General features: G+C 44.2%; 1 protein-coding gene across 4 annotated transcripts in view; it reads left to right on the top strand.

Annotated features, from left to right (window-relative positions):
- The first annotated feature begins 541 nt into the window (after positions 1–541).
- SLC6A6 (solute carrier family 6 member 6) overlaps positions 542–17,573 on the top strand; it is an 89,117-nt gene continuing 72,085 nt past the window's right edge. For 3 of the 4 annotated variants that reach the window (XM_050979368.1, XM_050979367.1, XM_050979365.1), the window contains exon 1: positions 542–708. The gene's annotated coding sequence lies outside the window, so the exon portion shown is untranslated. The remainder of the gene's footprint in view (positions 709–17,573) is intronic. The other variant, XM_050979369.1, reaches the window with a different exon arrangement.

Raw genomic sequence — 17,573 nt, 5'->3', positions numbered from 1 at the left:
GAATTGAAGGTCTGAGTTATAGTCTAACCCTCAAACAACACCAAAGTAGTGAGCTGAGAGCAAAAGCAGAACTCTCCTTGCACTGAAACTGAGAAGTTTGTTTTTTTCCTCTCTGTGAGCAATTGCCTTATCGATGTTTCAAAGCAATGTTAGACTGGGGGAACTCACCTGTCACCCCTCCCCAGGAGACATGGAGGGTCTGTGCTGGTGTAGCTGAAGACAATAGGTGAACAAACTGCTCTGGGATGGCTCAGACCTCCAGCAGCACTAGAAGAAAAAAATTGTTAGGCAAATACTTCATTAGACATTTTGTTTATAGTGAAGCCTTGGCAAACCGGGCCAGCTGCTCCTGCCACAGAGGGAAAGGGACTGTCTTGATGTTGGTGGGGTGCCTATCTCCCCAAAACGGCAAGGTCAGAGCTGGAGCCATCCCCTCGAGGCACCATTATCTGCTGTATCCTTACATTCCCCCCCCCTCTGCCCTGGCATGGGCACTCTCCCCTCTTATCAGTGAGGTGCCAGCATTTCATTTGCACAGCTGAGTGCTCTTGAACTGACTCTGTGCATCCATCAAGGTCATGAAGCCATTCAATCCCTTGCTGAAGTAGCCTCTGGTCAGGAATACAGGACCGCAATGCTGCTGGTGCAGCTTACAACACCAGAGGGATAACTTTCCTGCAGTACTACAAAGCAGCTTTCCTGGAAAAGGTAATGGTTTGCCAGAATTGCAGAATGGTAATTTTAAACCCATAAAGAGCTCTTATTGTAGTCTCAAAGCAGACTTGAGAAGCGGCCGCGCCCTCTTTATCCTGGCTCAGATGAAGTGGCAGCGCCGTCAAAGGGAAAGGTGTTTGCAGCATGTGCCGTGTCCCGGGGTGGCTGGCACAGGTAGCGACAGCCGGCAGGGCTTCAGCGCCAGCCGGGGATTCTAGGAGAGGGTTTGCCTGCTGTCAGGCAGGAAAATCAGGGCTTCTGCAGCTGCTCCGGCGGTGGCTCACGGGTGGCATCCCCCGCAGCAGCCCGCTCTGTGCAGCCGCGCTGGGCCGTGCTGGGCCGGCAGCCCCGGCCCGTCCCCTGCCGCAAACCGCGCTGGGCCAAGGGCGGCCCGAGGGGCTGATGTCACTGCCCGGCCTGCGGGTGACTCATGAGGGAACAGAGGGCTCTTCATGGGCCGTGGAAAACACGAACCCGTGGGAGGGCCTTGCTCCAGGAGGGAATGAGGCAAAGGTGCGGGAATAACCCAGGGAGCTCGAGGAGGGGGCCATGCCTCAGGGTTGGAAGGAGGTCGCCTCCTATTTCGAATTTCTTCCCTTGGGTTGGTTTGAACAATTCTGCCATTGCTTTAATAAAAGATCAGGGCGGGGGAGGATGGATTTATTTGAGAGGAATTCCCTGCACCTTGAGCTGCCTGAATTAGTCAGGAGCAGGGAAGATGGAGCAGAGGAGGACGGTAGGTGTCCTAGAGGTGCGTGGGCAGGGAGCTCAGGCTGCCCACAAGCCGTGGCTGAGGCACGTCCCGCAGTAAGGGACCTCTCTGGGGGTGCCTCGCTGCCCCCAGCTCGCACTGTGGAGGTGCACAGCCCCAGGACAGCGTTCTGAGCGAGGCCAGGGGAAGCAAATGCATGAGAACAGGGGTAACCAAACCTGACATCAAACAAAGGAGGGGATTCCCAGTGCCTGCCAAAGGTGTTAAGATGGAGGGGAAAGGGAGTCAGCTGCAGAATTGATGCTGCTGCCTTTCAGGGAGCGGGCTCACGGCGACACTTTTCTGTTTGTAAAGTCTGATTCCTAAAAGTGACAGCGCTTGTGGTCACGGTGACATGGACAGCGGTTTCTTTAGCACTTCCAAAAATGTTTTGAGATTGCCTAAAGTAAATGATCAAGTACTGATGATGATAGAATGTGTTATATCTGATTATATGAGTCCTTAAACCAGCCATTTCCTCTTTCTCCTGTCATTCTGATATAACTGGGTGCAAGAAGACACACACAAAAGAAATATTTTTTTCTATGAACAGCCCCGTGCAACCCTTTTTTCAGATTTTCATTGAAGGTTCAGAACCAGCAAATTTAATTAATCCAACAAATTTACATAGTCTGCACTGGCCGCTGCATCTGATTCTTCTAAATTGTTGTTTTATGTCTGCAAGGAGCCAAGTGAAACCTTCAGATTTAAATACCATTGAACTGTAGGACTTGGGAAATTCAGATTCTACTGTACATCAGCTTCTGAGCCTGAAATTAAGATTTGTTATTGTGACTGCACATGCTGAGAACCAGGACGAATAGCAAACATGCAAATTTAGTTCTTAATTATGACCCATGTGAAATTAAAAATAGTCAAGCCAGTTCCATAAGTGAAGAGGCAAGCAGAAGCACTGTGATGTCCTGTAGATGTGAGGTCACAGTTGAATGTGGATATGGCTGTCAGGGATATGGATATGTTGTTGATTTTGTAAAGATCCTCACAAACTGCAAGGTTTCATAGATTTTGTCGTGACCAGAGATTTGCACCATGTTTACTGTTTGCTATTCACAACTATCACTTTTCACTAATAGAGTCAGGAAAACAATGTCAGGTGATTGGTACAATTGATCAACATATCTAATGAATAGCCAGGACTGAATAGTGGGGCAAAGGGACAGTGAATGCATTCAAGTGGGAAAGTGATGGCCCATGATTTTTCTGGGAAACAAATACATTATGGAAAAGATCAGCTTTAGTTTTTGAACTAACTAAGATAGGGTCATGTGCTAAATTTGCAATTAATATTATTTTAAAGAATAGATCAAACAGCTAAAGCAGATTTCCTCTAACTGACAAGTTCCATTAAACAAGAAAGCTCATTCTTAGTAGGAGATTTTAATATAACACTGAGAACAGAGAACAAAACAATGAATGGAAACATATCAGCAGTCAATTTCCTGAGTATTCAAGCCTGCATTATACTTTGTTCTTTGCTACAGCCATGGCTCTGTAATTATCAAGCGTATTCATGGGACTTTTTCCTATTGACACTCAGCGTGAGTGTGGCTGGAAAGAGATTAAGCTTTTGTGGTAGCCATTTGAATTTGTCTAACTAAAAACAACCTGCAAGGCTGTGGGGAGCTGTATGTCTCAGGGGATTTGTGATGGTCTGCAGAAGCTGCAGGTCACAGGTTCAGACCTGTGTGTTGGGTGTGTGCAGGGCCTGCAGCACTGGACCCCTGTGGCTGCAGTCATTGGCACAGCCACAGAGCAGTGACTGATGATGGAGCAGATGCTCCAAGATGTTCCTCTGTTATGTGACTAAGGCATGCTTGTTGGGCCATGAATGGCATCACTGGGTAAGCCACTGCTTATTGGCTTTTCCTCAGAAAAGTCCTGGAGGACTTCATCTGGTCTTTCTTGTAGACACTATAGCTGCTTCTTACGTTATACTCCACCATAACTCTGGGCCAGGTTATACCCTCTCCATGCTACCAGTGGAGCTTCATTCTGTTATTAACCATTGTCTTTGTGCCTCTCATGTGCCCTGTGCCTGGGAATCCACTGCCATGGGGGATTTCTGGGGACCAGCCTCTGGACAGCTTTCTGGGCAGGTTTGCCTCTGCAGGTGATATGGAGAGATAGGGTGGTGAGTGAGGAGCAGTGCCTGCAGTCTGCTGGTGATGGCTGTGAGGAAGGAATAGGAGTGGTATGTGGCAAGTGGACTGCAGGGAGAGGGAACTGTGAGCTGGTAGCATCTCCAGTCTGAAAAAATCCAGAATGCTTATGTTAATTCTTCTGGAGCCTTGATTTCATTTGTTGTAACCTGGAGTTTCCTTCCCCCACCTGGTCAAAACTGTGCCTATCCACTATCCAGGAAGGAAATACCTCTCTGAGGGAGCATTAAATCTCTTTGCTGTTTGGTGCATGTGTGGGCAGCAACTCAGCTCCTCAGCTCATGGCCTTGCTTCAGTCCTCAGATTTGGGCAGCCACCATGTCTTTTTACACAGTCCCCTGTTTCTGTGTAAACAACCATTTTAGCCAAAGATGGAAAACCAGAATCCTGTTTACTTAGGCTCCTTTGCAGTCCCATAGAGCAGAAGCAGCAGTGCTGGTGTTGTGGCTCAGCTCCAAATCAGGTAATTGCTGTGCATTCTGCCCTACTTACACACCCCCCATAGTTTCAATTAGAACAATTGTTTCCATTTTTCTTTCCTGCTCTGTCAGGTATTAATACAGTTGCTGTTAAGCTGCTCCTGTGATCCCTTACCTAGGTGTTGTGTTTCCATGGTAAAGACAGACATCCTCATGTGCATACCTGGACTGAATCCCCATTGGCACAGACTGATGTAATTCCATAATAGAGCTGTGTTGATTTGCACCACATGAAGACAGCTTTCCTATGCAGAGAGCCACATCCTTCTCTCTAATTAAAGGCTCTTTATGAATGCCTGTGATCTATTTATTTTTCTACTCGTTCTTCAGTTTTGCAAATAACATGAGGTTTGGGTAGCCATTCACACTTCTGGTCACAGTGGTGGTCTCTGGAGAATACAACATGCCTCTTTTTAATGTGCTTCCCCCCAGCTGTTCAAGAGTGGAATATAGGAATATCTGAGCTCTTTCACTCTGGGCTGTAGTGTGGTAGATAGAGTTCATGATGTGTGATATGTTATGAATTGCTGGAAAATGTGTTCTTTGGAAACAAATCTCTCTAAATTTATCAGGAGAATTAAGAATGTGGAAGGATGCCTGAAAGCTACACAACAACAGGAGATTACACGCTTGCAGCTTAAGCCACCTGGCATATTGAGCATTCATGTTCACAGCTGAGGGCTCCAGCACTTATTATGCTGTTTATGTGATCAGGAGAGCCTTCCTTTCATCTGATAAAGAACTAGGTTTGAAATGGCACGTGTTGGGGCTGGTGGGCTCTGTGTCACACACTGGGGTGAGGTTTGCTGTCTGATTTTCTAGCCTGTCACGTGGCCCATCAGATAGTTATCAGCATCATATGCATGTGCTGAATGGATTGATGTTTGTGTGCATGAAAGCTTGAGCACACCATGGCTTGGGTTTCTCTGCTGCTCAAGGCTGTGTTGGCTGGTGTCATGGAGACCTTTCTAGTAACTTTGCAGGGAATACAACTAAGCTGCTATATTTTATGTAAAATAAGCAGGCATTTCCTTTCCCAGCACTCCTTTCAGACAGTTTTCTCAAATGCACAGAATGCATTCATGGCTCAGTTCTCAGCAGACAAAGAAGCTGGGAGCAGATCCTTTGCAAACATTGAGTTGACTCACACAGGAGGCAGCTGAGTTGCCTACCTGTATGAAGCAAAAAGACAGAGTCCCCAGGTAGTGCAAAGGAGAGTGGCTTTGTTGCAAAAGCCAGGCCTTTTTAAGCAGTTAGCCAGTTATCAGTTTACACAGTTTTAAGTATATGTCTGGCACTATATAGGATATGTGATATACTGCAGTGCCTCTGTGTGTCCCACATGAGCTCTGTCTGTCCCCAGAAGAGGATGTGAATCTCCTGTAGGCCCTCACTTTTACCTGCATTAGAGGGGTAACAAACTTTTCAAGTCGCTCTAGATGCCTCTGTTCAGATACCTAGAGCCTACCCACTGGTGAAGTGCTCCAGCTGAAAAAATGCTGATAAAGTTTGTCTTTAAAATGAACCGTTAGAAAATTAAAACATGTAAAAATTTCATTCTAAATTTAAGCTAAGGCTGTACCTTAGTACTGGTGGGACTTGGACTGGCACCTTCACAGTCTGGTTTGGAGAAACCTGGAAATGGAATGAATGGGCAACTGAGAGGTGTCTGTCAGCATCTCTCATTGGCTGCAGCATGCTGAAGGCAGCACTGAGACAGGGCTTTATCAAAGTGTTGGGTTTACTTTGTGGTAGCTCCTGTCCTTGAAGCTACTCTCAGGGTGCAGGACATGGTTTGTAAAAGCAGTACAAAAAGTTGCTGTATACCTCTCAGTCCCATTGAAAGTGCAGAACAGTATAGCACAAGGTGCAGAGATCATTTTATCTCAACTCCAAATTCTCATTATTTCAGGTAAACCATCCTGATTTTGTCTGTTCTCTCACATTGCTGGAATTTTTCTTAAAATTTTGTTTTATACATATCGGGAAATATTTTTGTGTCTTCAACTTTCCAAGGCTTCTAAATGTCTAAAATGACAGTCAGCATGCCCTGGAGCTGACCACCAGTCGTTATTCCTTGTGCAGTAGCTGTTTGCAGAGTCAGGGCAATTCTTTATATACAGGTTTTGTCACCCCCTTCATGCAAAACAAAAGGGTTTGGTTGTTTTCCCAAAGCAAACAGTCTGTGTCAGCTGTCTTGCACTAACAGAAAAAACTACCAACCAAAACAGCATGAGCTTTTATATCCATGTCCATGAGTGGCAGGTCACAGGTTCCCTGCAGAAGTGACAGGGAAGGTAAACAGCTGAGAGCACGCCGTGTTTGCCATGCCATTCCAGTGCACAGCAAAGCCTTCCCCAGCCCTTCTCCCCCTTATGCAGCAAATCACATTCTGCTGTGTAAATAGCAGTTGATAAAAAGAAGCCAAATTATCATTCTTTACTAGATTTTAATTACAGCCTGCCCAGGACTTTCCCCTTGCCTGAAAGGCCTGTAGGAGTTTAGGCACTATGAGATAAATCAGGGAAGGTTTTAACTCTTGGGCTCAATATGAAAACAAATCAAATGGGAAGGAATACACCTTTCGTATCATGCTCTTCCAGAAAGGGAAAGTTCTAAAAAGACAAAAGCCCAAAACACCGGAAGGTTTTATTTGTGCTGGTCTGTATTAAGCCAGTTATTATCCCATCAATTGTTTGTGTAACCACTGTTTATACAAAGTGAAAGATGGCACATAGGAACACGTACCACAGTCTGTGTTTTCTGATGAGGCCCTGCAGTGCTAGAGCAGGAGCAGGGAGCTGGCTGCTGTCAGGGTGTCCCTTGGCACCTCACAATGGGGTTGGAAGGGATTGGCCACCTGAAAATTAGAACTGCTTTAGGGATGTTCTGCATTTAGATGGCTGCCTCTGTGGGATAAGTTTGGCATTGTCATTTCTCCCCGCTATGCCAGAGAAGGGCTATGGTTTGGTGTCTCATGCCTGGAGGCAGGTGGCCAGGAACAGGCATCTTTAGGCTGCAGTTTTGGTTAGGGCAGTTCACTAAGAGCAGCTCATTGATCCTTGACACTGTGTGATGTTTGCAAAGGGTGTAATGGCAGAATCCCGCCCAGCTTTTGCACAGGCTATGGAGTAGAATGAGCAGATGGAAATCGGGTTTATACTTCCCTCACCTTCTTGAAATGACTCCTCAGAGAATTATTTACCAGGTAGTGTGTGCCTGGGTACTGTACTCTGGACCATAACAAATCACAATATTGCTGACAGAGACCTGGCCTCAGCTGGGCACAGAGGGGAAAAGGACAGGTTTGAAATCAGTTTGCTGTCTAACCAGTTGCCAAGGTGGAGGCTTTAACAGAATGGATGATACTGTCCCTTCTTAACTCAAATCCTGCCAGCCATATTTCACACCATCTGGAGTTTGTGCAGAGCCCCCTTTGGGAAGACAGCCAATAAAGAATTACAATTATCTAATCTTGCCACGATAAAAGTGTGAATAACCATTTCAGAGTCGGGATGGAAAACTACCACAACCTGTCAGTGCTCCTTAGATGGTGGCCAAGAGGGCACCTGATGACACCCTGGAAAGTGTGGCTCAGGAGATAAACAGGACTTGGCTTGCACCAGACACTGAGCTGAGAACAGTTGGATTTTCACCAGCTGAAACAAAAGGAGAATGTAACTGCTGGGCTTGGGAGAGGTGACACCCCCATCCACGCTGATTCTCATGGACATTAAGGCACTTGGCACTTTTTGGGAGGGCTGGGGCTATGTTTTACAGCCGTTGCTCCAGAGCCACTATCTTTTAAGCTTTTGCAGCAGTCTCCGCTGGAAATCTTTGGTTTCACACTTTTAATTGGTTCTCAAATGGAATGAGAGTTGGTTCAGTCTTTGTTTTCCAGTGTTGTGGAGTTCCTATTGACATTTTTTTCATCCCACCCTGAAAAAGAATTTTCACATAGCTTTCCCCTCATTGTTTGCAACCAATGATTTCCCTGTAATGGATACTAAAAATTTTTAATGGCAGCTTTTGGTACTCACTGGTGCTTGGGAGACAAGAAATGTGCTTTAGTGATGTTCCTGTCTTGACATAAACTTGCTTCTTAGCAGCACCTAAAAAGAATCCTGGGATTCACCAATATAAGTATGCTCTTTGTCACCACTTAATTCTCATTGCACCACACTTTATCTTTGCTTAGTCTGGTGCATTATAGAAGCTTCCAATTTCTGTCCATTCTCTACTTTCAGTCTGGCTGCTACAGTGAGTAAGGACAACTACAGAAACCTCTGTCTAACTGTCTGAATGAAACCTATATTTCACACTGCTTACAGCAGAATTATGTTTCTTTTTTCAAGGGATGTTCCCAGAGTAGATACAATTTGAGAAACAAAACAGAATGACTCCCCTTGCATACAGGTGGCTTTATGCTGTTCCACAGCACCAAAGAACAATGTTCTGTGGCCTTTTTGCATACATTCACTGGTAAAAGAGTGGGAGTAACTTGCCCAAAAGTCCCATCAGCAAATCTGCCCAAGCCTGGCTTCATCTTTATGCAAGTATTTAATTTTCTTTAAAATTCTCCAGCAGTCCATAGCAGGTGTTGCTGCTGGGTAAGTATTGTGAAAGGGTCCCAGAGCAGGGCTTGCTATTCCTCTCTGTTTAGGTGAAAGGGTTTTCCTATTGTTACTGGCACTGAGGTGTGTGGACTCTTCCAAGGCAGGCTGCTTGGTACATGAGAAGTGATGCAAGTTGTGGAATCATGCAAGAGCCTTGTTGTCACTCCCTAAGTATACAGAAGAGATTGTTGGTGGGGGCAAATCCCTCAGCATCAGCCTGCCTAACCAGCAGCCTGGTTTCTGCTGTGTGCTGGGAGTTGGTGTTTTGGCTACCTAGAAACTACTTTGGGGTAAGGTACAAAGATCTTGATAGGATTCAATCATTGACTTGAGTGATTTCAGCACTAATTTGCACCTCTCCCATTTTTATTTCTAGCCCCTTGGCCTTTTGGAGCCATCTTTTAGGCAGCAAGTTTATTAGGGGTGTGACTTATAGAAAACTCATGTTTGTTTCAAACCAGAACTAACTTCACTTTTGCTAGCTCAGGTCAGTGGAGTTACATCCCTAAATCACAGAGAATTAAGACAGAGATAGCCCCTGTAGCACGTTCTCTCTGCATTACCGTGCACAAAGAGTTATAAAAGAAGTCAGGTGAAGGTTTTGGAGTGGTTATCACCAAGGGATATACTGATGGGCTGGTGGTTTAAATTCATTGTAAAACATGGGCTTCAGAGCAAACAGCTCTAGCATCACTGTCTGGGACTTTCAAAGAATGCCATTGCTTGATAACCAAAAGCCCAGTGACAAACTCTTCAGTCCCTGTCTTGAGAGTTTCCAGAACAACCACCATCATTTAACTCACCATCTTAGGTTGCTCAGTGCTTCAGAAAAGGGCAGTTTGCTTTCATTGCTCAGGGAAAGAAGATGAGCCCTGATGTGGCAAACCATGTGCCTTTATGGTCCCAGCTGTAGGCAAGGGCTGGGGTGAAGCATGTCGTGGGAAGGCAGATAACACAAACATGAAAGCAGCACAAAACATGAGAGCCTATAAATAGCAGGAAATAAAGAACAATACTGTGATAAAATCCATAAGACAATAAAGACCAATGTGGGAGAGACCATTTCCCCCCCACCCTTCTCCAGAGTTTCTCCTATTTCCCAAAGCTGCAGAGATCATCTGACTGCTGTGTGGTAAACGCCAGTCAGCTCAGCACCAACTCCAGTGCTTGGAGCCTTACACAAAGTATTTCAAAACCCTGTTCCTTTTTCTTTCTTGATGTCCTGCCATGACTATTGTGGTATTTAAAGCCATTCCCAACTCACCAGCCCATCAGAGCAAGGAGAAAAGAGGGAAGAGGAAGTGGGGGAAAAGCCCTATGGAGATTTATAGTCATTAACAGCCTTTATAGGGTTTCAGACATTTTTGTGGTAATTCTTTGGAAAGGACACATCCATGATGAGCTGGGGTTTATTTTGCCACTGGCATAAGAAATTAGACTGATTTCAAGAAAATATTCACTGTTTACCAAGAAGAGGGCAAATGTAACTAGAAAATGGCAATGGATGTGAACTAGGAACCTTGTTTAATTTTGGGTCATTTCCAGCTCCTGACCTGGCCCCTTTGAACTGGTTCCTACACAAAGCAAGTCTCTGGAAGTTCCTTTGCAGAGTGAATCTATGGCTGTGCAGTGGGCACTGCAAAACTCCCTCCCTTCACTGGCAGCAGCAATTGAAGATGGTTAATTACCCTGATAGCTATCACTCATAAACCTGCGTCTCACAGGAACATGTCCTGTCAGGAGGCAACCACTCCGTGGGCCCAAAATGTCATGAGGACAGCTCACAAGCACACAGATTCTTGGTTTGGAGTGTAAACTTCTCTGGGGAACAGATTTTCCTGGGTATTTCTGCATGGCCTTGTCCCGTGGTGCCCTAATTTCTGAACCAAATCTTCCAATGGGGTAACACTAACTTGTGTGAATGGCGTTAGGCTGATTTACAGCGGGGAGGATTGAGGCCTTATTGTAGGGAACAAGAGGATTATATTGGCCTCAGAGTTCATGTCAGAGCTGGGACTGGAACTCAGGAATTACTAAGCAGTTTTCTCAATTGCTTCTGTTAGCTTTAAAGAGGGAGTTGTGTTGAGGAAAACCTCCAAGAATATCCGATTTAATGGCAAATCCACTCTTTTTTTCCACGACTGGTTCTGAGATGCCTGCCTGCTAATGAACGTGGCTTTTTGTGCTCACACAATGGAGTTGCTCCCTCGTGGCCCACCCAATCCTCTTACAGGATCCCACCAGGGAGATGCAAGGACAAGTTTGGAGGTGACGCAGAGAGAGGTTCATTATGCAAAAGGTGACTGTTTGATTCAGAGGGTTCAGAGGTGACAGTAAGGTCTGAGGAGCTCTAACTAAAAAGTTGACTGGCTACCACTAGTGCTGGATCACACTCCATCATGTAGCATCACAAACAAATGGGGGATTTATATCCCTCCACAGCTGGAGGCTGGATTTCTGCCTACATGGAAGCGTGTTCCACATTATGCTCTTCAGCTTTAGGCCTCTTCATGCTCTATTGTGCAGTTTTCAGCTCTGTTTTATGGAGGCAGAAAGCCTCAGATGATCTCCCCTCAACCCCATGGGCTGCTCCTACCAAGGCCATGTTTTGATCTTAACTAATGATCACAATTTCCTCCTATAGGGAAGTGGGTCAAATATTCATGTTCCATTTTTTTTTTTTTTTGGTCAGATATTTTGTGCAGGGAGATGAAGCAATTCAGCCAATTCATATCTTCTGACTCCTACTCAGTGCTTTAACCATGTCCACCATCTTTCCTGGACTACTGCAGTGTTTATAGGACATTTGACTTCATTTGGTTAATGAAATTTTTGCTTATTCTGCCTTTCTTGATCATTAGCCCACAAGGCAGTTTGCATGCTTTTCTGTATCCAACATTTCTTTCTGCCTTTTTTTTTTTCCCATTTCCAGAAGGACTTGTTCCTTAGAACAGATGAACCACATACTGAGAAAATGAACAGGCCAGATTGTCTAGTGCTCTGCACCCACCACTGAAGACAGATTTTCCGGAGAACTCAGTTTCCAAGGAGGCATCTAAATAAGTGACAGATACTCAGAAGTGGAAATGTGCCCACTTCTTTTGGTGCTCAACTAGTGCTAGAGCTGCTCTGAAAAAACTTGCTCTGATATGGCTGTTCTCCTTCACTTATGCCGCAAGACTTCCACATCTCCTCTTTTGAACTCTATTTATGGCTCTCTGCCATGCTCAACCTCGTGCCATACTCCATCCCACAGGTCTCAGCTGACCTTCTTCTTGTTGCCATGTCCCTCTGCACCATTAAAAGTTCAGCATGTGTATACACTCACATTTCTGTCAAGGGGCCATCGTGGCTATTGCCCCTAATACAGAAGATGTGTGCAACATAAATTAATTGTTAAGGCTAATGCTGATTGAAGTTTGGTAATGCAGCCTGCAGGATATACCATATGTTTGAAGTGTATTGTCCAAGTTTAGATTTTAAACTCCCAAGGGCTGGGACCACTCCTTCCTCTGTGTTTACATAGCATCAATGAGACCAACAGTGCTTGGGTCTGATATACATTAACCTCAGCCAATGCATTGTTAAGTTTAATAATGACATTAAAGCACAATGGATAAAATATATAGACAAAGGCTTTTCTTGGCAGAGACTTTTGTCATGTTTTAGATGCCAGGTTCCTACCCAAGTAAGTAGTCCCTGGTCATATGAATCATTGGCATTTTCTTGAAAAATTCACCCCTTATATTGCACCATCCTGGTTTTCCCTTGTGCAGGAATTGACACTAAGCCATGGATCACTATTTAGCGTAACTAAGCCAGAGCCCACCTAAGTGAAAAGTCTGGACTAGGAAGGCACCTAAATGATGTGCCAGATAGTGAACCCAGGGAATCACAGAGCCAGGGTGTAAATGGGCAAAGGAAAAATAAAGGTTTTGAATGCAAGAATTTAATGTAATTTCTTATTATTTATCTCATTACTTTGTAGTTCCCAGAAAGGTTACTGTACACAGGCCCTCCAGCGGGAGCATAAGAGAGCTCTAGGAATAAATCCAAACTCCATCTGAACTGACAGGCTGTTTTTCAGGGCTAGTTATGCAACATGTTAGTACCTCTAGGTATAGGACCAGTGGGATTTAAACTTGTACAGCAGATGGTCCGTGCATCATTGCTGGAATGCGCCTGCTGACCCTAGGGCAGAGCCTGAATGGACTTCAAAAGGGAGACTGAGCATGCTTCAAAGTGTTATTGTTTAAATGTTCCACTAAATGGGGACTCCGGAACAAAATATCTAGCTGAGGTCAGTCTGAAAAATGTCAACACACATAATGAGAAAACAGTATGTTGTGTGAGAAAGAATATTTCATAGGGGTATTCTGGCTATTCTGAGTTGAAAAAAACCCTTTTTGCATGTGTGTCAGCAGATTGTCATAATCTAAGTGTCTTTCTCCATGAGCTTCATTTGCTTTTGTTGGAAAGAACAAGGTCTGTATGTAAAAATCATAAATACCCTTGGAAAGTGTGTTTTGTCCACAGGCAGGTACATTGGGAGAACTGTGAACCAAAGTTATGGCAAAGGTGTGTTGCAATACAGCATTGACATAGCCCTGAAAGCCACCCTCCCACTCATTTCGGAGGAAAACTTGTAAGGACCTTGTGTTTGGTTCGAGAGTATGATCCTGGGATTTCTAACCATTACTGTGCTCTGTTTTGTTCCTCCCAAAGCCCATAATGCCTGCTCAAAGCATGTTCTTTTACCAGGGTAATCCACAAGTTTTGGCTTCTCCTAATGCCATTTAGGAAGGATTTCAGTAGGAAAGGGATTGGGTTCATGTTTAAATCAGTAGGTTTAATATCATGAAGGAAGATTTCCTAGGCAAGTCAAACTTAACAAGATCAAGACTTCAGTAAAAAATTCAAGATTCAGGTTTGATTTGCTGGTCCCTGAGCTGCATCTTGGGCATTGCAAATATCAGCGGTCTGGGAGGTTTTGGTCTACAAAAGCTTTCCATGCTGGCCACTGGTGATTCAACATGGGTGGCTAAAACACTATTTCCTTTGCTGGAAGCAAAGAGCAGCAGCCTGAACTTTCATAGCATCTTGTCCTGCTGGGGCATGCCTCTATCTTGATGGAGACACATTTCAATAACACAGATTAAAAGCTAACCCTCCCTGCAGACGTAATAAAGATCCAATGCCAGAAAGAGCAAACAAGACTCATGTTAAATAAAGGGGAGGCTTGTTTCTTTCACATATCAATATTCAGTAAGATCAGCCAACTTGGCATGCTGGGGTGAAAACAAAGCCACCAGCCAAGGTAAAAAACTGAAGGGTACTGAAGTGAGGTGTTGTTAAACCAAAAAGGTAACTTGGGCTTGTTTGTAGATTCTCTGTGTTTATGTAACATGTTGTAACTGACACAAAACTTGAATAGCAATCAATGTAAGTGGGTCAAAAATAGCACCCACACCCTCCCTGGAGTCCTGGTTGTTGCACCCAGTGTCACTACTCAGCTGTTAGCTGTGGCCCAGATTCAGCAAAAACCTTGTAACCCTACCTGAGTGTGAATTCAGCAAAGCTTTCAGGCTTTTGCTTATCTTCAGTGTATGCTTAACTTCAGAAAGTATAGAAACTCTTTGTTAAATAAGGCTTTTAAACCTGCAGAGAGCTGATAAAAAAAAATCAGAGTTTCACCTGTTTTATCCTGTTTGCCATGTGCTACAAATAGCTGATACTAGATGTGTAGATTGCTGCAACTATTCAGTGGCCAAAACTCAGAAGTGTGTCAGTAAGTTAAAGGTGTTCTCTTATCTCACTGTTCCCAAAGCAGAGAAGTTACAACACATTTCTGATTAACATAATTTGTTTTAGGAATTCTGGTTCCCTGGAAATATTGTCACTCCAAAACAAATGCACACTGCAAATTCTCTGAACTTCAGCTTGTTAAACTGCTCATGGAGAACAAAAAGTACAAGTCAAGACAAAGTGAGTTTGTGAAAAAACTTTGCACAACAGGGAAATAAACTCCAGTAAACCAAAAGAAAATATATTCTCTCTATTACTCAGTTTGCATTTTTACTCAATTATAATAGGACTACAGGACTATAACCGTTTTCTGTCAACAGCTTACAAAGAAACTTGTTCTGAAGGTGATCTATGGTGAGAACTTGCATCTAAATTGGGTACATCTAAATTAGATGGAACACAGAACATTCCTAAAGGTAGCTTTTGGTTAGAGCTAGCCAAGGAACACAGAAAAGAGTTCACAAATATTGAAAGAAAAAACACCCCCAAACCTCAGAGGCTCCTCCCTGCATATGAGTACTGCAATGAGTACTCCTGTACTCATTGTACAGGAGTATTTTGGGGATAGCATGTTTATTTGGGTTTGCACTTTGCAGGCAAGTGGTCCCCAGTTCTTGCCCAGAACGCACTATTTGGTATTCTCAGAGTGCAAAACATGGCTAAGTGTTTTGCTAAACAAGGAAGGACTTTTATAAACGCACTTTTATAGGGTGAGGCCTACAACACTGCAGCTCTGGCTTCAGTAGGTGGCAGGGATTCTTTAAATTCTCTTGCTCATTTACATTAAGCAAACAAACAAAATTACCAAACTGTGAAGCCCACAAACTATGTATGAGCCAGGCTACGTAATCACAAGTTCCCCTTATGGTTACTTTTATCTTCCCTTTCACTCACTTGCCTATATTACTGCTGATCCTTATTAAGCCCCACATTCTACAAACATTTATGCATGATTTACTTCATGCTCTTAAGCAGTTGCAGAGTGTTCAATAGGTGTTAAATAGAGAATGAGCTAGAACACAATAGAGCTGCATATCTGCACAGATCAGACTAAACCCAGTGAAGTTACAGCTGAGCAGAAAGTTCAGACATGGGGAAGAGTCTGCAGGGTCTTAGCTTGCAGGGTCTACCAGAGCTGGCATTTGTGTCTGTGCAGCACCTGGCACAAAGGGACTTCAAATCTGACCAGGATCCCTAGATCCCAATACACTGCACATAATGAACTGCTCCAGGGACTATAATTAGGCACCAAAGAGCAAGTACTCAGAGCTCACAAAGACTCTAGCACTGGTATTGCCAATACGTCTCCTGACATTCACATCTGTAGATTGTTCATTCAAACACTGCCTGATTTGGAATACTAAAACATTCCCACCACCCATCAGCTGCTACCTGACCTCTTTAAAATAAACTTTCTTAATGGGCATGTGCCTGGATCACCAAAGAGACTATCAGACTTGGCACTGCAGAGGGAAAGCCAAGCCTGGTGCTAGTGATGGCTCTGCACTCTTGCTCTCAGGCATCTTGTCATCAGGTCAAGGTTGTGGCACAGTGACATGGGGCATGAGCTCCCTGCTTGCACACTGCCTGTCCAGCATTTAAATCATCATTATTCCAGGCATTTGTTACACACCATGGTACAGGGTACACATAATATCAACTAAAGGAAGAGTGGATGACTATAAGCCCTTTGTCATGGCTTTGGTGGATGTCAGCAGTGAGAACAGTGTGCCAGGCTGAGGGGCCCAGCTGGGGCCAGCTGGCAGCTGGCAAAGCATGTTTGATGGAGCTTTGTGAGCACAGACTATGCAAATGTATTCAAAGGATGTTCTTGAGGCAAATTGGTTGGAGCTAAATTTGCCCAGATGCTCTTGAATCTGCTTATTAGAGTCCTTAGCTTGAAAATTAGCTGGAACTGATGAGTCAAACCAGAGCTGACTTTAGGATCCTTGCATATTAAGGAAACCACAACCGGATTAAATGTGTGCATGTCTATGTAGCATGGAAATTCAGCTCTCAATGCCTGATCCCACTATCCCAAGATGGGGGCTTCAAAATGCTTAATATGTGGAAAGCTTCTGGAGAGGCCTGGGTAACTATTTTGCCTTGAGTTTTTAGGTTAAGAGAAAATGAAAAACTAGTTTTCTCTTCCATCATGGCTTTTGATTTTTGTACTTGCATCTCATTTTGCCTGCAGTGGCACTCCCTGGCAGTGAACTCATGCCTTCCCACTCCTACATGTTCCATTACCAAAGGTGAATAATCAAGACAAATATGAAGAATGAGAGAAGTATGTACTCGTTTATTCAGATAATGAATGTGAAAGATGAAATCATCTTAATCCTGAACTAAAAACAACTACTTCAGGATCTTGTTTTGGTAGCAAAAGATACTGGAAGAAGGTGGGATTGTGTTGTGACAATGACTGTGGTAATTTTGTTTCCTTGGGCTTCTTTCTCATATAAGAAGACTTTTAAGGGAAACTATTAGAACTTTTCTTTCACCTGAGTATTCACTTTAAGAAAGAAAACTGTGGATGGAGAGCGGTTTAAGCCAGTTTCTCCAAGATAACCAGTAGAAAGTATCTGCTTGCCCATGGGGTATTTTCACAGATTGACCATACATTGTCCCCATTTGTGCCACCACTGACAGAGCTCCAGGGCAGCAGCTCTGCCATCCCCCTGCCTCTGTCACCCTGTGTCAGACCCTAGCTGGAATCAGCCTTGCCCTTGTGGCAGCTACACTGTGTCTGACCCCTGCCTGGGTGTACAAAGGTGGGAAAAGGGTGGGCCATTTCCTGTGCTTAAACAACTGAGCACTGTTAGCTCAGGGACAATTGAGCCTCTGGTGTTTATACTGTCTTTGTCTGGATAAACTGTATGGACACAGTTCCAATGCAGCCACCAGGAGATTTTCTTGCTGATATTCATGGTGCCAGCATTCCACCCTTAATGTGTATTTTGGGCATCCCCATCTTGAATCAATACCTCTAAAAACTTCATTGTGGTTATGTTTGGATTTATTCTTT

This window comes from Serinus canaria, chromosome 12, assembly GCF_022539315.1.
Source record: "Serinus canaria isolate serCan28SL12 chromosome 12, serCan2020, whole genome shotgun sequence".
Lineage (NCBI taxonomy): Eukaryota > Metazoa > Chordata > Aves > Passeriformes > Fringillidae > Serinus > Serinus canaria.
This window is presented reverse-complemented; position numbering and strand designations above follow the sequence as displayed.